Below are 26,233 nucleotides of genomic sequence, written 5' to 3'. Positions count from 1 at the left end.
GTTTCTCTGGTCCATTCAACTATTACTAAATTTAACCTTTTTTCTAACTCCATTACTGTCGTTTTAATTCATCCAATTTTTAAGAAAGAAAAATTATCCTAAATTTGCATCTCAAAAGGGATAGTTCTTAGGTAAATCAAAGTAGGAAACTTACATGTCAAAGGCACAGGACTTAGATTTCAGGACTGAGTTCCTTTACTTGCCAGACTGAAAAGGAACAGTTAGGAAGTCCAGTAAAGACAAAATGGTAAAAGGTGAGGCTTGTCTAAATCAATACTTTCTCCCACTGCAAGAATTTCTGGTGATTTTCTAAATGCCAGAAAGTTGTATTTTGGAGACTGATTTAGTTCGATGTGTGGTATTTTCAACTCAGCTTCTGTTTCTCAACTAAATGACCGAGTTTAAGGCAATGTTCATTAAGGAATAGTGCAGGCAAAGCATTTTCTATAGCTGGAATCATCAGCATGGATAGTTCTGAAAAAGAATCAAGCCTGCTTGTCCTGGACTTAACTTATAAACGCCTTATCTAGCTTCCTTTCTATCTTTGGAGCAGGAAAGTAACTAAGTGAAAATGTTGGCAGATTCCATTTTCCTGTTAATTACCTACTTAAACTTTGCATTTGTTTTCTATAAGGGATTTCTTAAAGAGGCAAGGCTTAAAAAAATCTTTTTAGAAGTTTGTGCACATGAATAGTCATCCGTGTGGGGGCCTATTTCAGGAGGCCTAACTTTCTTTTGACAGGTAATTTGGATCTTTATTTCAGTAATTGTCCACATATTGTGGTAAACACTCTTGTTTTTAACAAAATCGATATCTGCAGAAACATTGTTTGACACTTTGTTAGAAGCAAAGTGTCTTTTTCTAATATGATGGATACATATTATTCCATTGAAATCAACAATTGAGAGTCAAGTTTGATAATTGAAAGACCTTGTTGATTCTAATAGAATCTAAAATAACTGCTTTTTTCTAATGATCAGTGATCTTGAGCTTTTTTTGTTCATATGATTGTTGGCCTCATGCATGTCTTCTTTTGAAAGTGTCTGTTCATGTTCTTTGCCCACTTTTTAACGGGATTGTTTTTTTCTTGTAAATTTGTTTAAGTTCCTTATAGATGCTGGATATTAGACCTTTGTCAGATACACAGTTTGCAAAAATGTTCTCCCATTGTATAGGTTTTCTGTTTACTCTGTTGATAGTTTATTTTGCTGTGTAGAAGCTCTTTAGTCTAATTAGATTTTGTCAATTTTTGCTTTTGTTGCAATTGCTTTTGGCAACTTCATCATGAAATCTTTGTCCATGCCTATGTCTTGCATGGTATTGCCTAGGTTGTCTTCCAGGGTTTTTAGTTCTGGGTTTTATGAGATATCATCTAACAGCAGTCAGAATGGCTATTAATAAAAAGTCACAAAACAACAGATGCTGGTGAGGTGGCAGAGAAAGAGAAACACTTATACACTGCTGGTAGGACTGTAAATTAGTTCAGCCATTGTGGAAGATAGTGTGGCAATTCCTGAGAGACCTAAAGACAAAACTACCATGTTACCCAGCAATCCCATTACTGGGTATTTACCCAAAGGAATATAAATCAGTCTATTATAAAGACACATGCATGTGTATGATCATTACAGCAGTATTCACAATGGCAAAAATATGGAATCAACCTAAATATCCATCAATGAGATTGGATAAACAAAATACACCATGGAATACTATGCAGCCATAAACAAGAATGGGACCATGTCCTTTGCAGGGACATGGATGGAGCTGGAGGAGGAGGCCTAATTTTTAAGCACATTTTTGGGGTGAACAACCTTGTTCATCTGAAATGTTCACATGATGGCCATTGTAAGTCTAAATTATCCTTATTAAGATTGTGCCATTTTTTAAAGAGCTTGCAGATTCTGCGGCCTAATACTTATACACACAAAAAGCAAGTATAGCCAGAAGGTGGAGGACACAGGTCTCTGGAAAGTAAAGATCTCAGTAAAAATTGTTTTTTCCATAGGTTACTGGGGTGCAGGTGGTGTTTGGTTACATGAGTCAGTTCTTTAGTGGTGATTTGTGAGATTTTGGTGCACCCACCTGAGCAGCATACACTGCACCACGTTTGTAGTCTTTTATCCTTCACCCCCTCCCACCCTTCCCCTACAAGTCCCCAAAGTCTATTGCATCATTCTTATGCCTTTGAGTCCTCATAGCTTAGCTCCCACATATCAGTGAGAACATACGATGTTTGGTTTTCCATTCCTGAGTTACTTCACTTAGAATGATAGTCTCCAATCTCATCCCAGTCACTGTGAATGCTGTTAATGCATTCCTCTTTATGGCTGAGTAGTATTCCATCATATATATATCTATATATCTATATATCTCAGATATATATATATATATATATATATATATATATATATATATATATATATATCTCACAGTTTCTTTATCCACTCGTTGATTGATGGGCATTTGGGTTGGTTCAACGACTTTGCAATTGCGAATTGTGCTGCTATAAACATGCGTATCTAAGTATCTTTTTTGTATAATGCCTTCTTTTCCTCTGAGTAGATACCCAGTAGTGGGATTGCTAAATCAAATGGTAGTTCTACTTTTAGTTCTTTAAGGAATCTCCACACTGTTTTTCATAGTGGTTTTACTGCTTTATATTCCCACCAGCAGTGTAGAAGTGTTCCCTGATCACCACATCCACGGCAACATCTACTGTTTTTCGATTTTTTGATTATGGCCATTCTTGCAGGAGTAAGGTGGTATCACCTTGTGGTTTTGATTTGCATAAGGACATGAATAGATGATTCTCAAAAGAAGATACACAAATGGCCAAGGTCTCATTTTTATGTTGACTCTTGGGTCTTTCAGAGCTGACATCAAAGTCTAAGAAGGAAATGCCTTGGGATTGGGTCCTGGATTGCTTTCTAGTGAAACTTCCTGCATGGATGCTATCTTGAAGTTGGTGGGTGACATGGTATTAAACTTGTTTCATGACCAGCTGATCCTAACATGGATGTCTTATTTACAGGTGGTGAGTGCTCTAATCGCTCCTAAGTGCCTAAACCATGCCCACCAGTCAGATCATGGCTGTGACTCTGAGGTCCCCTTGACTAATGTAGCCAATGAATCTCTCATACTATGCACACACACCAAAAGGAACTGGAAGAACCAAATCTCTGCAAATTTCCAAAAGCCAGAGTCACACACTGCATGTGGTAAGCTTCTCCCACCATCAGTTACCTTTAAAACTGCAAGTCTTGTCAGTGACTTGTCAGCCCCCACAAACCCCCAAGAAACTCATGTGCTCTCTCACTGGACACATGAATCCTGGAATCAAGAGCCAGAAGTATCAGGGGAATCAATACAAAAATGTGACCCTAGAGGAACTTACAACCCTTGTGTCTGTGAGAGTGAAAGAGGACTCAAAAGCTGTCAGCGGCATCTCCCCTGCATTTGTCAAGGGGTCTCCAGAGTCATCAGCAGTGCCTTTTGGGTCCTATCATGGGTTGCCAGAAACTGCTAAAAGAACAAATAACAGCAAATCAATTTAAAAATCAAACTGGCTTTTATTTGCAATAGTAGAATTGGGCAACAGCACATTCTATGAAATAGAATGAGTGTGCCAATCAACCGAGAGGAGGAGGTTGGCTTTGAAGGCAGAAAAGGGCTGAAAGAAGCAGAAACAGAAAAAAAAAGAAAGCAGGTTAGTCATTTTGAATTTATGTTCCATTTAGGGTTAAAGAAGATATTCCGCTGACTCAGGGACTCAGGTTAATGGGAAGATTCTGTTTTTTAGTTTTGTTTTGTTTTGTTTGTTTTGTTTTGTTTTTTGTTTTTCCCCATTGGAAAGTTCAGGATCATTACGTAACACTCAGGACAAGTGACCCCATTCTGGTTGGGTGTGGTCAGGTGGGGCTTAGGACAGGAGGCTAGTTCACAGCAGTGGCCTCTTGTGTAGGTTGTTTCACTCAAGCCCCTGAGTTAATGGAGCTTTCTAAAGGAGGCTGCGCTAGCTTTCCTAAACAGCCAGCTTTCCTCCCCCTCTGTAGACAGGAACATCTGGATGCTAGTGGTTTACACTGGTTTTCTTTTCTACAGTATCTTAAATGATTTTCATAGAAAAGCTTGTCTGTGAGGAATTGTAGTATTAAAATTCTCAATCGATATTTAGTGCTTGGATTTGCCTTCTCTCTCTCTCTCTCTCTCTCTCTGTATGTGTGTGTGTGTGCTAAGCTTTTCAAGTAGGGAAACTAGAACATGTCTCTGTAGGTGATAATTCTTGCCTCTTGGGGTCCCTGGAGAAAGGAAGTCCCCATGGAAAAGAGAGGCAATCTTCAGGTGGAGATACATCCTCAGAGATTTAAAAGCAGTTTTCAGCCTGTGTTATATACACGTACCAAAGATGACCTGTGTGTAATCCCTAGGCTGGATGAAGGCCTTGGTTGTCGTTTAGACATGGGATGTTGCTGTCGATTGGCCTTGAGGCTCCTCAGCTATCCTGCAGTACCGCTCGTGTTTCTCTACTCTTTTTCTTCACAAGACTGAGACCTGTTGGCTCCGAAGCCCACCAGCACAAAACTCAATTTTTCACACGTTTGATCGTTTGAAACATGGCACTGCCAAGCAGATTGTTAGGCATTCAGAGCCTACCTGGCTTCCATACCCTGCTAAACTTCACCCCACATCTGCTGACCATAGATAAGATAGAACCTTGTGGTTAGGAGACTTCAAAGCCACTTTGTCCAGCTACTGATACACATCAGCTAGACCTGTAAGGCCCTTATCCAATTCCCACCTCCTCCAGCAGTTCTTCTGCCTTCTTACATGTCTGATGGTGACCTCTGAACCATAAACTCTGGACAGCCCTCTGCTCTGAGGATATCCCCTCCCCAGCACCCTATCCAATCACCACCCAATAAAGCTTCTTTGTGTGGTACAGCCTCTGGTGGTCCTATCATTTTCCTTGATCAACCCCCCCAGGCGCACACAGTGTGAAATGAGCTCTTATGAACTCAGATGTCTGACCCTTAGAGGCTGATGATGGAGCTGAGTTGCATGATTTGAGGGGATCTGTTTAGACAAGGCCAAAAGGCCTTAGGAAAGCACACCAGGCAGGCGTCTCACGGGGACAAGGAATGCTGATGTTGTCTGGCCTTGCAGCATCTCGGCTTTCTTGTGCTGGAGAAACCCCCCTGACTGTTTTGGATTCTGAATTCTCAGATCTCAACAGGCTGGGCTTGACTCTAAGCTAAAACCCAAATTGTCCACCCTGAGCTGTTTCAGACTCGCCACAAGCTGTGCTGGACAGAAAGCAGGCATAGCTCAATGCGATAAATTAGTCTTTGACACTGGAATCTTGATTGTTCTGGGCCCTACTCCATGGGGTTCAAAACTGTTGCAACCTGCATGCAGCCCTGGGCCATCCACATCTCTTGCAGATGCCCATGATTTAGGGCTTGTTCTCAGGTGGGACCCACTAGAGTGGGACTGCTCGTGGGCACTGTATTTCTGATTCAGGCGGATTGCACTTCTAACCAGTCATGGTGGCCAAAAGCTGCACATCGGGAGAGGGCACCCCACAGAGACTGTGATCCCTCTGCCCACTCATGACGGATCAGTCTCGAACCCCCTCTCTGGGATGCCCACTGCTCGTGACTCGTGTTTGACAACCTACATCAGTTACAGGTTGGTATAGCAGATGGACAGCCTGACTTCACTTCCTCTCTCTCCTCCTGGTCCACATGCCAGGCAGTGGGGTTATCAAATGCAGCTATGCCCAGGAAGGGATGAGTTGTTTCTGCTCTGCTCACTGCATAAATAAGGGGGATGGAAAGGGATATGTAAACCCATTTTGAAATCTTTTCAAAATGCAGGATTTTAAATATGATGGGTTTTTCTGTTCACATCTTGTTTTATGACAGTGTTTTTGTCCCTGTTACATACAGCCTTGCTAGGTGAGAAGGCCTGAGAGAAGGTATGAGTGATTGAGGGAATGTAAAGTTTTTATTACTGAGTGAGCCACGTTGATTTTATAAGGGTGGAGAAAAACACAAGGTATCTGTGGAGGTGAGAGGGAGAGCACTGTTGTCTTAGTGTTGCAGAACTGTTCCTGGAAGGTTTCCTCCCTTGCTGAAGGAAAACTCCCCATGCTGCCTTTGCAAGCTGCTGCAAGCTCTGTGACTGCAAACTGATGGCTTCATCTGAGCCCATACCTGACACCATACCTGACCCCACTGACTAGGGGAGAGAGGCGGTGTCTCCAGCCCCTCCATGTTCCCCACGGAGCACCTGCAGTTGTCATCCACAGCAGTCATGGACAAGCCAAATTGTCTGCAATGAAACCAGGGACTGAACTGGATTATGTGGCCTGTACTGGATACCCCGTGGCTGGCAGCAGCTGCCACAGAGGAAGGCCACAATGAGGCCTTGATGTCCTGTGCTTCCTGACTTAGGTACACTCTCCTGGGGTGCCCAAACCATGGTACACTTGGTGTGTGCAGGGACACCATGTGTGCCCTCATGTATTGTACATCCTGTGTGCCCTGCCTGTCATGACACTGCCTCAGGCCTGGATGACTTTCAGATCAGCTCCAACTTACTGACCAGAGTTGTGTTCTACCTGAATTGATGCCCTCGGCTAGGTAAAAAGAAACCATTTGTACTAAAATTTAAGGAGGGAGCCATTTGGTTGTCTAAGATAGTCCTGTGTGGTTAATGGGGTTTGTGTTGACTGGTTCAATCCAGGACTCCTAACAGGCATAAGTGATATCTGTATGCAGCTTGATTTCACCCTGCTGTGTCCGGTCCTATTGATAATTTCCTGTAATATGCCTTGACCAATGGGGTGCACTGTGCAGAAAAGACTGCACACAGCAGGCTTCATTCCTCTACTTAGAACAGCCTATTACTTTCAACGTTGTCCATTGGCTGGATTCTGAGGACTTGGATTGGGGAGGGATTTCACTTTTCTCAGAACTCATTATACCTAAACTATGTATGGAAACAAAAAGCTGCACAGTGCTTTCCTCCTGGGAGTCTGGAATTTTGGTCCATGCCTGGGAGAACCACTTGTGTGACCAGCCCCAGTTCAACTCATGGGTGATGAGGTTTTACTGAACTCCACTGGTTGGCAGCATTTTACATGTGTGGTCACACCTTGTTGTGAGGGAATTAAGTGCATTCTGTGTGACCCTACTGGGAGATGAGATGACTCTGGAAACCTGTGTCTGGTCTCCTGCACTTCTCCCTGTGCACCCTTTCCCTTTGCTGATTGTGCTTGGTACCCTTTCACTGTAATAAGTTGTAGTCATGGGTAGGACTATATGGTGAGTCCTGTGAGTTCCCCGTTAGTGAGATACTGGACCCGATTTAGTGGTTTGGGCTCCCCCATTTGGTCCATATGCCCCATATCTGGCATATCCATCCAGCCCCCCCATCTCACACTCCAGGAAGTTCAGATCAGGACACTACTGAGAGGAGTCATAATGCACAAGCTTGCTTGAGTGTTTCTTAGATCTCAGGGACTCTTCTCAATGCTTTTTAAAACATCTAATATATTCCTCATCACTCCCCGTTGAGATAGATTCTATCATTTCACCAATTTTGTGAAATAAATCCTTGGTTTTCTCTATGCAACTTTTCTGTAAATCCAAATCTCTTCTCATACCAAAAGTTCATGCTTCTATAAAGTAAATGGTACCAGGAGGTTTGGGCAAAGAAACTAGAAGTTGAAGTAAAATCTGTATGGTGGTAAAATTTTTGTGCTTTTCTTTCCTCCTCTATCTCCAAGACTGAACTCAAAGGCTGCCCAAATTTCTAAATTGCACATGAGGTGTGGACAAAAAGAGTTTTATGAAAAAGGTCTCTGTCTATGGCCCAAGAGCTAGGAAGGCAGGCCCATACAGTATACAGGGAATGAGGGAAAGAACATTTGGATCCTGCTGGCCCAGCTCACAGATTAGCTCCAGTCCTGAATCTGTATCCTGTGGCTGCAGCATCAACCACAGCTGGAAAAGCATCTAAAAATCTCAAGGAGGGGAATCCTACTCTCAAACAAGATATTTTGTCCAAAAAAGTGTGAGAAGATTGGAAGGTGGTAATGAGTAGCACTTTTGCAGGTCTCAGCTCAGGGCACAGGCCAATAAAAAGACTGAGACTTACTCATACGTCTGTGGAACACTTCCTCTTTGCCACACCTTACCAGTATGTCAGTAGGACTCCTGTGTAATAGCAGGGGAATAGCACTGAAACAACTTCATATCTCAGATTTCATTTAAGAATAAATATCTAGGGAAACTCAACACAAGAGCAGAAAGTTTAACCTCTGAAACCTATGGCTCCAGGAAACCGTAAACACAGTTGCACTCCTAAACAGACAAAAATAAACTGTAACTATAAAGGCTTATTTTCCTCAATTCCATTTACCTAGTACATTATGTCTGGCTTTCAACTGAAAAAGGAGTTACAAAGCATTATAAAAAAAGAAAATACCCAGTTTGAAGAGACTAAATATCAAACAGACTCAGGTACGGAAGAGATGTTGGATTATCAGTCTGACAATTTAATACCAGTATGGTGAATATGCTAAGGGCTCTAATGGAAAAAGTGAATAGCATGCAAAAATAGGTTGGTAATATAGGCAGGGAGATGTAAACTCTTTGAAGCAGAGTCAAAAAGGATATGCTAGAAGTTGAAAATACTATAAAACCATCAGTAAAAGAAAATGTGTACCTATTGGACTTCATAAAAATTAAAAACTTCTGTGCATGAAAAGATATTAGGAAGAGAATCACAATGCAATCCACAGACCAGAAACAAATATTTCCAAACCATATATCTGATAAGAGATGCACATGCAGAATATATAGAGGACTCCTAAAATTCAACAACAACAGAAAACAAACCAATTCAAAACTGTGGAAAGTATTTGATTAGAAATTTCTGCTTAAAAGCTATGGAAGTGGGCAGTAGGCATATGAAAAGATACTTAATGAAACTAATTGTTAGGGAAATACAACTCAAAACCATAGTGATACACCACCTCACGCTCACTAAGATGGCTACTATTTTTTTTTAAAAATGAAACATCAACAAGTCAGGAAATAAGTGTTGGCAAACATGGTGATATTGGAACATTTGTGTCTTCTGGAATGTAAAATGATATGACTGTTATGCATAACCGTGTGTGATTTCTCAAAAAATTCAAAGTAGAATTACTATATAATTCAACAATTTCACTTCTGAGTATGTGTCCAAAATAAACAAATACACAGACCTAGATTTTTGTGTACTGAAAAATATGGTATTATTACTCACAATAGCTAAAATGTAGAAGCAACCCAAATGTCCATTGCTAAATGAATAGAGAAGCAAAATGTGGTATATGCATACAATGGAAACTTATTCAGCCTTACAAAGGAAGGACATTCTAGCATACATTACAACATGCGTGAACCTTGAAGATATTATGCTGAATGAAATAAATCAGTAACAAAAAGACAAATACTGCGTGATTCCATTTACACGAGATACTTAGAGTGGTCAAATTCATAGAGACAGAAACTAGAAAGGTAGTTGCTAGGGGAGTTGGGAAAAGTGAATGGGGAGCTATTGTTTAATGGTTATAGTGTTTGCTGTGCCAGAGAAAAGAGTTCTTGAGATGAATGGTGTAGATGGTTGCATAATAATATGAATGTACTTAAATATCACTGCTCTGTAAACAAAAACTGGTTGAGAAGGTCAATTTCATGTTATGTATCTTTTACCACAATAAAATGTTTTATTAAGAAAAGAAAGAAACCCCTACTGTAACAAAAATGAATAATGCCTTTGATTGGCTCATCAATAGACAGGACAGGGCTGAGGAAACAAGCACAAGCCTGATGAAATGTCAATATAAATTTTCAAACCTGAAATGCAAAGAGAAAAAAGAAAGGAAAAAGACAGAACAGAATATTCAAGAACTGTGTGACAATTACACATGGTATAAATATGTATAATTGAAATACCAGAAGGAAAAGAAAGAAAGAAAGGAACAGGAGAAATATTTGAATTGGCAATGGCTGAGAATGCCCCCAAATTAATGACAGACATGTATTCACAGGTCTAGGAATCTCATAGAACACCAAGTAGGATAAAAACTAAGAAGTATACATCTACACAAATCATAGACAAACTGTAGAAAATCAAAGAGAAAAAAAATATTGAAAGGAGCTGGAGGAAAAAACAAGTATCAGAGGAATTCCTATTGTTATTTTACTCTATCTTCCTGCTTCCTAGTTTCCTAACCAAGCCCTTTAAAGGGAAATGCACAATAGTATGAGTAGACAAAAGACCCACCTTCTAGTGAGAAGGTCAGAGGGAGTTCCCTGGGATCCAGTGGACATGGTGAAGATCACTGAGAATAATTGATGTGGTTTGAATTTGTGTCCCCACCCAAATCTCATGTCAAATTGTGATTCCCCAGTGTTGGAGGGGGGACCTGATGGGAGGTGACTGGATCATGAAGGTGGATTTCCCTCTTGCTGTTCTCATGACAGTGAGTGAGTTATCATGAGATCTGGTTATTTGGACGTGTGTGGCACCTCACCCTGCTCTCTCTTCCTCCTTCTCTGACCGTGTAAAACATTCCTTCTTCCCCTTTGCCTTCTGCCATGATCGTAAGTTTCCTGAGGCTTCCCTAGCCACGCTTCTTGTACAGCCTGTTAATTAGACCTTTTTTATTTATAAATTACCAAGTCTCAAGTAGTTCTTTATAGCAATGTGAGAATGGACCAATACAGAAAATTGGTACTGAGAGCGGGGTATTTCTATAAAGATATCTGAAAATGTGGAAGTGACTTGGAACTAGGTAATAGGCAGAGGTTGGAAGAGTGTGGTGGGCTCAGAAGAAGAAAAGATGAGGGAAAGTTTGGAGCTCCCTAAAGACTTGTTAATTTGTTGTGACCAAAATGCTGATGGTGATATGGTCAATGAGGTTTAGGCTGAGAAGGTCTCAGATGGAAATAAATAACTTACTAAGAACTAGAGCAGGCCGGGCGTTGTGGCTCACGCCTGTAATCCCAGCACTTTGGGAGGCTGAGGTGGGCAGATCACCTGAGGTCAAGAGTTCGAGACCAGCCTGACCAACATGGAGAAACCCCATTTCTACTAAAAATATAAAATTAGCCGGGCACGGTGGTACACGCTGTAATCTCAGCTACTCGGGAGGCTGAAGCAGGAGAATCACTTTAACCCGGGAGGTGGAGGTTGCAGTGAGCCAAGATCACGCCCTTGTACTCCTTCCTGGGCAACAAGAGTGAAACACTGTCTAAAAAAAAAAAAAAACAAACTAGAGCAAAGGTTACTTTTGTCATGTGTTAACAAAGAGTTTGGAAGCATTGTGCCCCTGTTCCAGAGATCTATGGAACTTTGAACTTGAGAAAGATAATCTGGAACTGGAACTTATATTTTAAAGAGAAGCAGAGTATAAAAGTTTGAAAACTTGCAGCCCAGCCATGTGGTAGAAAAGAAAAACCCATTTTCTGGGAAGGAATTCCAGCTGGCTGTAGAAATTTGCATATGTAAAGAGGAGACAAATGTTAATTGTCAAGACGATGGGGAAAATGCCTTGAAGGCATTTCAGAGACCTTCCTGGCAGCCCCTCCAATCACAGGCCTGGAGGCCTAGGAGGGAAGAACAATTTTGCCACCAGGCCCAGGGCCCTTCTACCATGTGCAACCTCAGGACATCGCTCCCTGTGTCCCAGCCACTCCAGCTTCAGCTGTGGCTAAAAAGGCCACAGATATGTCTCAGGATTCTGTTCCAAAGGGTGTAAACCATAAGCCATGGCAGCCTCCACATATCGTTAAGCCTTCATGAGCATAAAGGGCAAGAGTTGAGGCTTGGAAGCCTCTACATAGATTTCAGAGGATATATGGAAATGTCTGCTGCAGGGTTGCAGCCCTCATGGAGAACCTCTGCTAGGGCAGTGCAAAGGGGAAATGTGGGGTTGGAGCCCCTACACAGAGTCTCCACCGGTGCACTGCCTAGTGGAGCTGTGAGAAGAGGGCCACCATCCTCCAGACCCCAGAACAGGAGATCCACTGACAGCTTGCATCATGTACCTAGAAAAGCAACAGGCACTCAACACCAGCCCGTGAAAGCAGCCGAGGGGGCTGTACCCTGTAGAGCCACAGAGGCAGAGATGCCCAAGGCCTTGGGAGCCCACCCTTTGCATCAGTGTTGCCTGGAAGTGAGACATAGAGTCAAAAGAAATTATTTTGGAGCTTTAAGATTTAATGACTGCACTGCTGGATTTCAGACTTGTAGGGGGTCTGTAACCCCTTTGTTTTGGCTAATTTCTCCCTTTTGGAACAGGAGTATTTAGTCCATGTCTGTACCCTCATTGTATCTTAGAAGTAACTAACTGGTTTTGGTTTTACAGGCTCATGGGTGGAAGGGACTTACCCTGTCTCAGATGAGACTTTGGACTGTGGACTTTTGAGTTAATGCTGGAATGAGTTAAGACTTTGGGGGACTGTTGGGAAGGCATGATTGTATTTTGTAATGTGAGGAGAACATGTGATTTGGGATGGGCCAGGGGTAGAATGATAAGGTTTGGATTTGTGTCTCCACCAAAATCTCATGTCAAATTGTGATCCCCAGTGTTGGAGTGGGGCCCTGGTGGGAAGTGATTGGATCATGGGGGTGGATATCCCTCTTGCTGTTCTTGTGATAGTGAGTGAGTTCTCATGAGATCTGGTTGTTTGGAAGTGTGTGGCACCTCCTGCTGCTCTCTTCCACTTCTCTGACCATGTAAGACATGCCTGCTTCCCCTTCACCTTCCAGCATGATTGTAAGTTTCCTGAGGCCTCCCCAGCCATGCTTCCTGTATAGTCTGCAGAACTGTGAGTTAACCTCTTTTTAAAAATAAATTACCCAGTCTCAGGTGCTTCTTTATAACAACACAAGAACAAACCAATAATGGCAGCAAATGTAAGAAAGAACACTTTAAATTTGATAGAATTTCCTGCATCAACCCAAGGTGCCCATGTAGGAATCTTTCTATTAATCTAGGATTGGAGAACTGGACTAGAGATAGAGCATTATCCAGTTCTCAACCCTGAGCAGGACCACTCACAACCCATGGATTCAAATATCATGACAGCAGCAACAGCAGAATGTATAATACATTTTTTCCAGCACACATGCAACACTCACCAAGCTGGATTATCTTCTGAGTAGTGGAACACACAATAAACTGATCACGAGGTCAGGAGATCGAGACCATCCTCGCTAACACGGTGAAACCCTGTCTCTACTAAAAATACAAAAATTAGCTGGGCATGGTGGCGGGCACCTGTAGTCCCAGCTACTTGGGAGGCTGAGGCAGGAGAATGGCATGAACCCGGGAGGCGGAGCTTGCAGTGAGCCAAGATCACGCCACTGCACTCCAGCCTGGGTGACAGAGTGAGACTCCGTCTCAAAAAAAAAAAAAAAAAAAAAAATTGAAATCACCGAGTATGGTCTCTGGCCTTTCATGGCATCAAATTTGCAATCAAACAATAACATTAATACAACAGGAAAATCTGAAACCACTTAGAAACTAAATCACACAATCTTCAACAATTCAAGGATCACACTTAATCTCAACAAAATAAAAAATCCACAGAACTAAGTTAAACTGAAAAAGCAACATATCACAACTTGTAGGATGAAGCTAAAACAGTGTTTAGAGAGAGAATTATAGCAGTTAACACTTAGATTAAGACTTTTTAAAGGTCTCAAATAATCTAAGCTTCTACCTTAACTAACTAGAAAAAGAAGAAAACAAATTAATTCAAAGCAAGCAGAAGTAGAAAGTCAGTAACTGATATTAAAAAGAGAAAATACATAGGAAAAAAATTGAGAAACCAAAATCTAGTTCTTTGAAAAGATAAAGAAAATGGATGGAACTCTAGTCATCCAGACAAAGTAAAAAGAGAGAAGACACAAATTATTCAAATCAGGAAGGAAACAGGAGTTATCATTACAGAACCTGCAGACATTAGAAAGGTAAAAATGAAATACTGAAAACAAATATATGCAGAAAAATTCAAGAATTGAGATGGAATTGGTGATGAAATTAAATAAATTTCCTCTAAACTCAGAAACTACCAGAACTCATCTTAGCTGAAATGGATAACCTGAATAGTACTCTGGCTAATAAAGTAATTGATTTCATAGTAAAAATGTTTCTGAAAATTAAATATGTAGACCCAGATATGTTCACTGGAGATATCTTACAAACATATAAGGAAAATGTCACACTCATCTGGACAGTCATACAGCAAATAAAAGAGAATGGAATGTTTTCTGAATCTTTTTATCAGGTTAACATTACTGAGCTATTACCAGGCCAGCAGTACAAAAAAAGAAAAAAAAGAAATATAAAGGAAAAAATTAGAGGCCAATATGCTTTATAAACATAGATGTGAAAAATCTCCACCAAAACCTTTTTGAATAGAGTACAGCAACATCTAAAAAGTGGGATTTTTCTGGGAAATGCAAGACTGGTTCAATATTTGATAATTAAGCAATATAATTCACTATCTCAACAGACTAATGAAACTTATGATGATTTGAACTAAAGCAGAGAAGAACATTGAGAAAATACAACATATTCATAATCAGAAGTCTCAGAAAACTAGATGTAGAAAGGAACTTAACCTGACAGAGTACATATACCAAACCCTAGAGCAAATATCAATGAAGGGAAAGAGTAAATGCCTTCCCCTAAGAGCAGAAACAAGAAAAGGATGTCTACTCTCACCACTCCTATTCAGCAATGTAGTGGGATTCTTACCAGTGAAATCAAACAAGAAATATAAATAAGCAGCATCCAGAATGGAATGGATTAGACAACACTATTTCTAACCTCAGAAGACATCCCTGTCTATGCAGAAAATCCCAAGGAAACTGCACAATAACTTCTCAAACAAGTGGGTGCAGCAAGCTCACAAGATAGAAACTCAATATACAATAATCATATTTCTACGTAATGGCAAAAAAAGTGGAAAATTGTTCTTGCCATTTCTTCAGGTTCACTGATTGTGTCCTTTGCTCTGCCTAGTCTACTGTTCAGCTCATCAAAGTCATTCTTCATTTTCATTATAGTATTTTTTTTTATTTTTAGCATTTCCTTTTGACTCTTTTTTACAGAGTTTCTATCTTTCTGCTGATATTACTTATCTGTTCTTGGACATTATCTACTGTTTCCTCAGAGACCTCAGCACATCCCTCAAAGTTGTTTTAAATTCCTAGTCAGGGCTGGGCATGGTGGCTTGTGCCTGTAATCCCAGCACTTTGGGAGGCTGAGGTGGGCAGATCACGACGAGGTCAGGAGATCAAGACCATCCTGGCTAACACGGTGAAACCCTATCTCTACTAAAAACACAAAAAATTAGCCAGGTGTGGTGGTGGGCACCTGTAGTCCCAGCTACTCGGGAGGCTGAGGCAGGAGAATGGTGTGAACCCAGGTGTGAACCCAGGAGGCAGAGCTTGCAGTGAGCCAAGATTGCGCCACTGCACTCCAACCTGGGTGACAGAGCGAGACTCTGTCTCAAAAAAAAAAAAAAATTCCTAGTCAGATTATTACAATATCTCTACCATATATGAGTCTGTTTCTAATGACTGCTCTGTCTCTTCACGCTGCGTTTCTTGTCTATTATGGTTTGAAATTTTTTGTTGCAAATTTGATGTAATGGAATGGATAAAAACAATGGAGTTAAATAGGCCTTTAGTGTGAGGCTTTATGTTCATCTGGCTGTGTTTACTGTTTGCTGTAGCTGTAGGTGTCAGAGGCTAAACCTCCCTGTGGTATCCTTCATTTTTCCTCCTTGGTTGTGTTTGGTTTTCCTTGGAGACTTGCTCACTATGATCTGGCATGTACAGTTCTTTCAGTTTCATTCCCCCATTGATGTGGCAGTGAGCTGTGGAGGGAGGGAAAATGTTCTATCCTCCTATGACTAGGTGTCAGGCTTGAATCAGTGTGCCCTGGGCTGTAGCTTTCACTAGTGCTTCTCGGTTTTGTTTTCTCCTTGAAGACACAAAAGGCTGGATGGTGTTGTAATTGGATATTTCCCTTCCCACAGGTTGGTTAAAGTCTAGAAAAAAACCCAGCAAGTTAGACTCTGGAAAAATAATTTATCTTGAGTACAGACTCTGGTAAGAAGAACAGAACACTCTGGGCATATTTTCTAATGAATTCTTTCCAATCTTTTTACAGGAAGTAGGAAGGGATTTTTCTGACCAACTCTACTGGACTTGGTCAAATCCAAAGGAAAGTTCCAAATTATGGGGAACAAGGTCTCTGAATTGGCTAAATTCATGCAGCTGGAAAAAGAAAAGAAAAGAAAAAAAAACAAAGATTTGATTACCTGTGATGCTTTATTTACAGAAGAAGGCCACCTTTTAGTAGCCAAGCCAAACTGAAACAGCAGTGGCTGTAGTACACTAGCTAAGCTTCTGCCTTTTTTTCACATGACAGCCTGCATTTGTTCCTAAATCAAGTCCTTTCTGGTTTGATATTTTTGTTACTTTTGAAATATCAGCAGTTTGTCCCAGCCAAAATATGGTAGTGAGATTCAAAAGGATTTTTTTTAAAGAGCACAATGGTTAAAAATCAGCTTAATTAAAAGCTAAGATCGAAGATATATATGTTTGTGTGTGCCTGTGTGTGTGTGTGTGTGTGTGTCTGTGTGTCTGTGTACGTGTTATATATAAAGTTTCGGTGCCACAAAAGGAATAGCACTCAAATATAAAATTTTCTTTTTAATTCTCAGCAAGGCAAGTTACTTCTGGTGAGCGCACACTTGGACAAGGGAGGGGAAGGGGCTCTTATCCCTGATGCACGTGGCACCTGCTGTGTCGTTCCCCTGTTGGTTAGGGTTAGACTGCAGAGGCTAAACTAATTCCGATTGGCTAATTTAAAGAGAATATCGGGTTGAGTGCTTTGGCAGGAGTCAGGACAGAGCAGGTAGCAGGTAATCTGAATGAGTTAGGGTGGAGCAGGTGATCAGAATGAGTTAGGGTGGAGCAGGTGATCAGAATGAGTCAAGGTGGAGTGGGAAATCGAAAAAGGTTGCTTTACGAGGAAGTTAAGTTTAAAAGTAGAAGGCAAAGAATTGAACATACTGACATATTATTTGAAAAGAAATTTAGAACTCATATCTAACAACCCCTCCCCTTGTATTTCCTTACAGCTTTCTTTTCAAACTTTTTTTTTTTTTTTTTTAACATGTCTTGGCTTAGTTGTTTTGCTTGATTTTCCAAAGAAGAAGCTTCTCTGGATAAAGTGGAGGATAGTTAAGGGAGGTTTTAGTAAGTGCCGTTTTTATGAGCCTCTGCATCAACTTACAGATGCATGGTATGACACAGCACCCAACAAGAATAAGTACACCTATTACGCTGCAAGGGAAATAAGAATCGAGGCTATTATTCCTTTCCATTTACTGAACTACTTTTCTAGCCATCCTGTAAAGGGACCATTTACCCAAGTTGCTGGCTAGCTCATTGGATAGAGCAGTCAGACCTTGCAGTGCCTTTGTTATACTTCCACTAGGGGTGGTGTTGTTTGGGATGAAGGTGCAACATTGAGTTGTAATCATGATGCAAACTCCTCCTCTTTCTGCTAATATCATGTCTAAGGCTATCCTATTTTCCTAAGCCGTCTCACTAGCAGCCGCTAATTGTTCAGCTATTTAACAGCATCTCTAGTGTAGTTAATAAATTGCTATTGGTTGTAATAGATGTAGTTTATCCAATCTGCATTTTTATTAATTGTCACCCACCAAAGTATTGACTCAAATCCTGCAGCTATTTGATTTCGGGCTTTAAATTGATCTGGTATTCCCTGTGGGAATTTAATTGTGTGTAAATAGATGTGAGAGTCAAAAGACCCATAAGGGGCTTCTCTTGCTTTATGGTGTCTTATTTTTTCCTTCCTCTGGTTGATGAAATGCCAGGGTGAAAGGGATAGCCAATTGGACTAAAGCACAAGTGCCACTCCAGTTATTTGGCAAAGTGTCCAGTAAAGGTCCACCACAATACTACCACACATCCGCCTGGGGATGAACAAGGGCTGACTGATTGATAAGCTCTTGAAAATTCTTAAGCTCACCGCATCCCTTCAGGTCTCCGAGTAATGCTAAGTTTCCTCCCTGTAGTGAGAGACACGAAGTGAACTTGGTGTTGGGAGACAGAAGCTGGATGGCCCTCGGGGTCTCACTCGCAGGGTGCCGGACTTTGGGATATAGCAGAGAGAGAGCTTGGCACGACTTATTACTCCAGGCTGTAGAATCCTGGAAAAGAGCTACCATGCAGCCCACACCTTGTCAACTGGAGGACCACCTTAGTGGAAAAGGGACAATCTGGGCCTCTGGCCTGCCGTGTGCAAAGCATAACAATTGCTTTTGTTTAACATGTGGACAGAATATTTGATCCATTCCAACCAGGCATTTGCATCTTGGTATCCTGTCTTAATTGCCAAAGTTTGTTTTAAGTCTTTAACTTCTATGATCCTCTAGTAAAATGAATGTATAGTTTTAGGAAATTACAAAAACCGGTTGGGGCAGTCCATCCTTGCTCTTTAGTGGTCCAGAAAACGTTGGACCAACTACTGCATAAAAGCTGTACATCGGGGAGCAAGAATCCTGGTTAACACTGGGGTCTTTATCGAAATCTCCCCAGATTAAATGGTCCTAATTTACTAATGCCCAGTCTGAGGAGAGTCAGGAGGGACAGAGGTAACTTTTCTGAAGTAGAGAGCTGTCTTTGACTTGGCAAGTCCCCACAGGGTGTAACAAGGCATCAAATCCAATAGTTTGAGGTGAAATTGACTTGGTTATGTTAATAACTAGATGGTCAGCAATAGAGTGAGGAAAGAAGAAAGAGTAATAGAAGAGGGGAAAGAGAGTTAAATTTTTCTTAGCTTTAGTTTGGTAGGGTTTTTCCCTGAGACTATGGCCCACAACTGTGGAGGGGGTGGCACTTTCTTGACTTGGGTGTGATGAGTCCATCCCTTTTTCGCTGTACCAACAGCAGTCTTGGTGGTTAGCAGTACAAGGTAGGGTCCTTCCCAGAGTAGCTCGAGTTTTCCTTCTTTCCACCCTTTGATGAGATCATGATCTTCAGGCTGGTGCTGGTTTACTGTAAACCAGGGGTGGTACCTGTGCCAAGACTTTTAGTTTTGAGGGAAAGGAAAGTGGAAGATAAACCAAGTATATAATTTCTAAGAAACTGACCTTTTGTTTTAAATGTGGGGACATCAGCAGTGGGCTTTATAGTCCTTGGTGCCTTCTTACTGAGAAATTTCTTTTCGCACCTATTTGTATTAGTTTTTAGACCAAAGAAAGCCAAACACCATTTTATATTTGACAATGCTTCCTGTATGACTTTTATACCAGATAAGCTAAATTTCACCTTTATATTAGTGTGTTATTAATGTTAAACTTAGTTTTAATAAAACTTTGTAGACATACTTATTCGATTTTTAATGTCTGACCATAAGGTAAGATTTTTATAGACTCTTTAACCTTTTATATTTTTTGTTAAAGAGCAGGTTAGTGCTTTCAGAAAAACCTGTTGTGCTTTTATTTTGCTGTTTGAAATGCTTGTTCCCCAGTGCTGTAAAGAAATGGCACTTGAACATAAACTTAATTTATTTAATAAGGCCATTTTTACTTCCTACAGAAAGGGTACACTCGCCAGCAGTTTTGCCATGAGAGTACACCAAACAAAGGAGACAGGGTCATTTATAACCTGACACGTCCACCCTACTGCTGTGTCTGGCTTCCATTGGCTGGAACGGCACCTCACATTCTGTATTTGTCCCGATTGGCTAGCAACTTAGAACTTTTTAAAAGAGGCAAAGGTAGAGGAGAACAAAGGAAGGAGGAAGTAACTTGTGGAATGCTGAGAAAGGTAAAAACACTTTTAAATAAGGAAGAGGAACAGGCTATGACCTAATGCTTGCTTGGACCAGTATAAGCATGCCAGGGCAAGTATTTAGGAGCACAGGTCTTTGAATAAATTTTGCTTCTAAGAGAAGTTACTATTTATTCCTAATTAGATAGGGAGGAAAGTCTTTGAAGAGGAACCTCTACTTTACTTTTTACAATATTCCCCCTCTTTTTATTTCATAATTTCTCTTCAAACTTGTTTAATATGTTTTGACTTAATTGCTTTGTCCCTGTAAAAGAAGTAATTTTTTTTTGAATAGGGTGGAGGAGAGTTAGGAGTTAACTCTGTAAGAGTGGCAGAGACAAGTTTTCGTATAAAACTTTGAAGGCAGGGAATAATATAACAGTCTACAAGAATAAGTACACCAATAATAAGAACGAACAAGGTGAGAATTGAAGTTAAATTTTTTTTTAATTTATAGTTACCTATTAGAACAACGTGGATTTAAATTTTGCATCTATTTGATTTTGTGCTTTAAAATTATTTGGCAGTTCTCACAGGACCTTAATAGCATTTATATAAACCTGAGGATCAAAGGACTTACAAGGAGTTTTCCTTGGCCTGTGGTGTTTTGTTTTTACCTTTTTAGATGGATGAAATGCCAGGGTGAAGGGGATAGCCAATTGGATTAGAGCACAAGTACTGCTCCAATTATTTGGCAAAGTGTCTAGTAAAGGTCCTCTACAGTATTACCATACGTTTGCTTGGGGATGGCTAAGCACGGACTGATGGGCAAGCTCTTAGAAAGGCTTGAGCTCTTTATATCCTTTTATGTTTCCAAGAAACACCAAATCTTCCCCCTGCCATGAGAGGTACAAAGTAAACTTGGCATTTAGAGGTGGAAGCTGGATTGCCCTCGGGGGCTGGCCCACAGGGGGTTGAACTTTAGGAGATAGCAGAGAGAGCTCAGTAGGATGGATTATTCTAAGCAGTGGGATTTTGAAAAAGAGCCACCGTACAGTCCATATCTGGTCAATGGGGAGACCATTCGAATGGAAAGGGGATAATCTGGGCCTCTGGCCTACTGTGCATACAAGCGTCATAATCGCTTTTATTAACGGATTATTTAATCAATTTCAGCCAGGCATTTGCATTTTGATATTTTGTCTTGACGGCTGTTTGTCTTAGGTCTCTTATTTTTATAATAGACACCCTAGTTTTATTAGAGGTAGGAGCAACCGGTGTGAGATCTAGAACTGAGGCTACTGAAGAAGGGGAAGACGGGGGAATAATGCATATTTTAAAAATACTTATGGGGATCTTTTCCATTTATGTCAATCCTTATACTATAGAAGCGACTAAGGGCAGGTTTAGAGTTAGTTAAGGTGGAGGCGGTGATAAAGAGAAGGACGGGGTTATATTGATAAGGCTGACAGTTAGAAGGGGTAGTCCTTTTAGTGAAATAGATGAGGGATTTTAGATCTGCACAAACCTTTTTCGTGGAAGTTTAACTTTGCTCCTGAGTAGTTTAATGGATGTAGTCCCATTTACTACAAGGTTGCCAGCCTGTAGGAGCAGAAAATTGGCATCTTGGCTGCATGTGATTACAACAATGAGTGCTAGGGTTAACCGTGTCAATTAGAGGGCTGGGACATAAATATTTGTGTGAAGAGACTAGCTGTTGTTGATCGTTTACATTTCCACAAGGTATGACAGCGCAGGCATTAAAGGCAATGGTTTGAGGTGAGTTAGATTTAGTTACATTAATAACAAAGGAGCTAGTAACAGAATAAGGAAAGGAAAGGAAGCAATATAGAAGGTATATGAAAATTAAGCTTTCTTTAACTTAGTAGGGCTTGATCCTAGTACAGTAACCCACGATTTTGAGAGGAAGTTTTTTTTGACTCGAGTATGGTGGGTCCATTTTTTTTTTTCTTGGCTGTGCAGATGGCAGTCTCAGCAGTTAACAGCATAAAGTAGGGTTCTTCCTAGGCTGGCTTGAGTTTTTTCTATCTTTTGATGAGGACGTGGTTTTCAGGCTGATGCTGATGTACTGGAAATTCTAGGGGTGGTACCCGTGCTAAAAGACTTTTAGTTTCAAGGGAAGGAAAAGTGGAAGATAAGTATAAAATTTTTGCTGCATATTCTGGGGCTTGAGGCCTCATGGTGACGCCTCCTGCTCCATTCTTGCTCAGTGCCACCTAGGGGATGCTGCGGTCCTGCCCCTTCTTAATGTCTTGGCCTTCTTGTGGCCTTCACTGCCCCTGTGCACTGTGACCTTGAGGATGAGGGGCCTTGTGACTTACCTGGCTGCCTTTGGGCCTTAAGAAAGCTAAACAGCATTTTATACTTGACAATATTTTTTGTATGATTTTATACCAGATAAGTTAAATTTTATCTTTATATTAATATGCTATTAATGTTAAACTTAATTTTAATAAAATTTTGTAGACATTATCTAATTTTAATGATGTCTGGTTATAAGGTAAGACTTTTATAGACTCTTTTTAACTTTTTATAATTTTTGTTAAAGAGCAGGTTAGTGCTTCAAGAAAGATCTATTGTGCTTTAATTTTAACGTCCAGTTCAGAAAAACTGGATGATACCCCTTTAACTTTAGCCAGTATGTTTACACACAGAATTTCCTTTACAATTAACTTTTAAAACTTGCTTAAACCTTTAAAACAAAAAAAAAAATTTTAACCTTTAACGTAGGTAAAAATCCACATTCTTATGCCTCCTTAAAATCCTGTTATTAAAAGTATATTTTATGTTTCTTACATACCTTGTACATAAACTTTTTAAAAATAATTTTACATTCAGGAGGCCTAATTACTTTTAAATTATACAATATTTCTTGCATAAATTCCCTTTTATAGCTTTTCTTACAACTTTCACAGTCTGCAACATGTCTTAACTTTGTGCCTTCCTTTTACACTATTTCTTTTTCTAGTTTCACCCTCTATGTCTTTGATTTCTGTCTCTTCCAGTTTCTCTTACCCTTTCCATTTCTCTTTCTCTCTCATTTGCACTGTATTTCTCTCTCTCTCTCTCTCATCCTGTGTCATCCTTTGTCATCCTGTTTCCCTTTCTTTTCCCGAGTTCTCTTGCTCCTGCCGTGAGCGGGGACCAGCCACGGCCGCCCCCCACGCGTGCGCGGCCGGCTGTTTCTCCTGTGTTCCCCCACTTTACTTTCTTCTTTTTCCTTTCTTTTTACACTTAGTTTCTCGGGCTGGGTGAGATTTGCGTGGCTGCAGTCTGGGCCTCGGGCAGTCACCAGCCTAGAGGCTTGGCAGATGCCTGCCGCAAATTGCAAGAATTATGCCCTATTCACCTCCTCTGCTCTCCTCCCAGCAAGGGTCCACCGCCCTCTTTTTCACATAGACTGGGGCTGGGGAGAGGGACTTAACCCTTGGCGTGCCTGCCTCGCTGTTTGCCTCTGTGACTGCTGTTTTTGCTTGCTTTCTCTCTTCTCTCCTAAGTTCTTTTTCTTCTCTGCTGGTCTTTCCTTAGTCTCTGCCAGCCACCTATGCTGCTGTTTTTCCTTCTCCTTTCCCTTCCCTTAGGGGAGGGACCGGCAGGAGTGGAGCTACTCTTTCTTCCTCTGAAAAGAGGATGCCCAAGATGGACATTAACTCGACCCAGGTGTACAACTGAGGTCCTAAGAATTGGTCAATTTGGTCTGCCACTCTGTAAGGGTCATCTAGTAGTGATTTAAGCTCCTTTTTTAAAATTGTGGACTTCTGAACTCGGTAGGGTAGCATTTACAAAGCCAATGCCCCCTTCCCCCCTCCCCCCAACCTTCTTGTGGTACCTCTTTCAAAGGTAAGAGGATCAGAGCTAACCCCTTAGGTAAAGAGGGAAATGGGAAATTCTGAATATCTTTTTTACATCGTTCTACCTCATGCTGGAGTCCTTTTAGACAGGGGTATTCAGGTCGCGAGGGAACAGACTGATGGAATGGTAATTCCCAAGAGTCAGGGTTATAAGGAGGAGGGATAACATGAGTAGAGGGGGAATTTGGAATGGGATCTGAGGTGTCAGTGGCTGTCTGAGGGGAAAGATTGGGGACACTGAATGGGGGAAGATAGTCTAGAGGATCTCATGCGCTGGAATGTTTAGGCGTGAGAGCTGGCTCCTCTGACTTTTCATTTTGAGGTGCCAGATTGGGTTCTTCCCTATTTGTTTTTAAGGGAAAAAGGAGGGCAGGTCCTTGTCTCCATAGCCTAGTTCTTCTTGAGACACTGGACTTTTATCATTAACATATTGGATTAGAAGCTGACACATTACATGCTCATTCGACCTAAACTTTAGCCAGAAGATTGAGGGTTTGAGGATGGGTCCCTGAGTTCAAATCAAACAGCAATATTGTATCATTTGTTGCTTTTTCCTTTTTTCTTTTAGTCCCTTCATTATCCTTCCAGTGTTTTAGCATGAGACCTAGGGGGCTATCCGGGGGGATATCCTTGTTACCATCTTTATCCTCCTTGCTCCCTGTCTTGCTTGGGGTATTTCCCATCTTGATGGTCTTGGGGTAAGGTTCAAGGTTCAATTTCCCTTACTGGGAATTTCTCACCTTTTGGGGTGAGGCTCAATGTCCCCACTGGAAATTTCTTGCCTTTTGGGGTAAGGCTCAATTTCCCCACTGGAAATTTCTTGCCTTTTGGGGTGAGGCTAAATTTCCCCCACTGGAAATTTCTTGCCTTTTTGGGGTGAGGCTCAATGTCCCCACTGGAAATTTCTTGCATTTTGGGGTGAGGCTCAATTTCCCCACTGGAAGTTTCTTGCCATTTCTACCACTGGAGATTTGTGTGAGGTTCAGTCCCCCACAATGGGGATGTCTCACCACTCTTTAACTTCTAAGCCACCCCGACCAAGGAGTACTTCACCGCCCCCGCCCCACTGCAACTTTCTTACCTTGGTCCTGACCACCAAGGAAATATTTTACCAGCTCCCACAGCTTCTCCTTCCTTGGTCTGTGCACAGAGTTGTTGCCACACTATGTGAGGATCCTTTAAGCTAGGTTGCTGGCCAGTCCCCTGCCCCCACGTTGCTGAGAGCCCAGGTTATTCCTCACACTGGGTGGGTCTTGATTTCTCACCCCTGAGGCTGCCACAAGGGGGCGGGGTGTGCCTCCTCACAAGAGAGAACCAGAGAACGTCCCTAGAGGGGAATGTAATCACAGGCGAGCCCCCAAATTGTTATATATAAAGTTTCAGTGCAGCAAAAGGAATAGCACTGAAATATAAAATTTTATTTTTAATTCTCAGCAAGGCAAGTTACTTCTATAAAAGGGTATGCCCTTACAGATGGAGCAATGGTGAGCGCACACTTGGACAAGGGAGGGGAAGGGGTTCTTATCCCTGACGCATGTGGCCCCTGCTGTTGTGTCATTCTCCTATTGGCTAGGGTTAGCCTGCACAGGCTAAATTCAGATTGGCTAATTTAAAGAGAATGTTGGGTTGAGTGCTTTGGCGGGAGTCAGGGCAGAGCAGGTAGCAGGTAATCTGAATGAGTTAGGGTGGAACAGGTGATCAGAATGAGTTAAGGTGGCACAGGTGATTGGAATGAGTCAGGGTGGAGTAGGTAATCGAAAAAGGTTGCTGTACGAGGAAGTTTAAAAGTAGAAGGCAAAGAATTGAACATACTGACATATTAATTATTTGAAAAGAAATTTAGAACTCATATCTAACGTCTGAGAAAAAAAAGAAACAAGAATTTAAAAAGGTAAATATAGAGCAGTTTCAAGATGGCCAAATAGGAACAGCTCCAGTCTGCAGCTCCCAGCTTGAGTGATGCAGAAGATGGGTGATTTCTGCATTTCCAACTGAGGTACCAGGTTCGTCTCACTGGGGCTTGTCGGACGGTGGGTGCAGTTCACGGATTGTGAGCCGAAGCAGGGCGGGGCATCGCCTCACCCGGGAAGTGCAACGGGTAGGAGAATTCCCTTTCCTAGCCAAGGGAAGCCATGACAGACAGTACCTGGAAAATTAGGACACTCCCACCCTAATACTGCACTTTTCCAACAGTCTTAGCAAACAGCACACAAGGAGATTATATCCTGCGCCTGGTTTGGAGGGTCCCACGCCCACGGATCCTTGCTCACTGCTAGCACAGCAGTCTGAGATTGAACTGCAAGGCAGCAGCAAGGCTGGGGGAGGGACGTCTGCCATTGCTGAGGCTTGAGTAGGTAAACAAAGCAGCTGGGAAGCTCAAACTGGGTGGAGCCCACCGCAGCTCAAGGAGACCTGCCTGCCTCTGTAGACTCCACCTCTGGGGGCAGGGCATAGCTGAACAAAAAGCAGC

At 41.5% G+C, this 26,233-nt stretch overlaps 1 long non-coding RNA gene across 1 annotated transcript in view; it reads right to left on the bottom strand.

The window, feature by feature from the left end:
- LOC129529930 (uncharacterized) overlaps positions 1 to 24,953 on the bottom strand; it is a 51,052-nt gene extending 26,099 nt beyond the window's left edge. Inside the window, exon 1 of the long non-coding RNA XR_008675450.1 lies at positions 24,845 to 24,953. This is a non-coding gene — a long non-coding RNA (uncharacterized lncRNA). The remainder of the gene's footprint in view (positions 1 to 24,844) is intronic.
- Between the last annotated feature and the right edge of the window lie 1,280 nt (positions 24,954 to 26,233).

The sequence above is a fragment of the Gorilla gorilla genome, chromosome X, assembly GCF_029281585.2.
Source record: "Gorilla gorilla gorilla isolate KB3781 chromosome X, NHGRI_mGorGor1-v2.1_pri, whole genome shotgun sequence".
NCBI classification, from domain to species: Eukaryota; Metazoa; Chordata; class Mammalia; order Primates; family Hominidae; genus Gorilla; species Gorilla gorilla.
The sequence above is the reverse complement of the archived record's forward strand: the minus strand, read 5'-3'. Positions and strand labels throughout refer to the sequence as shown.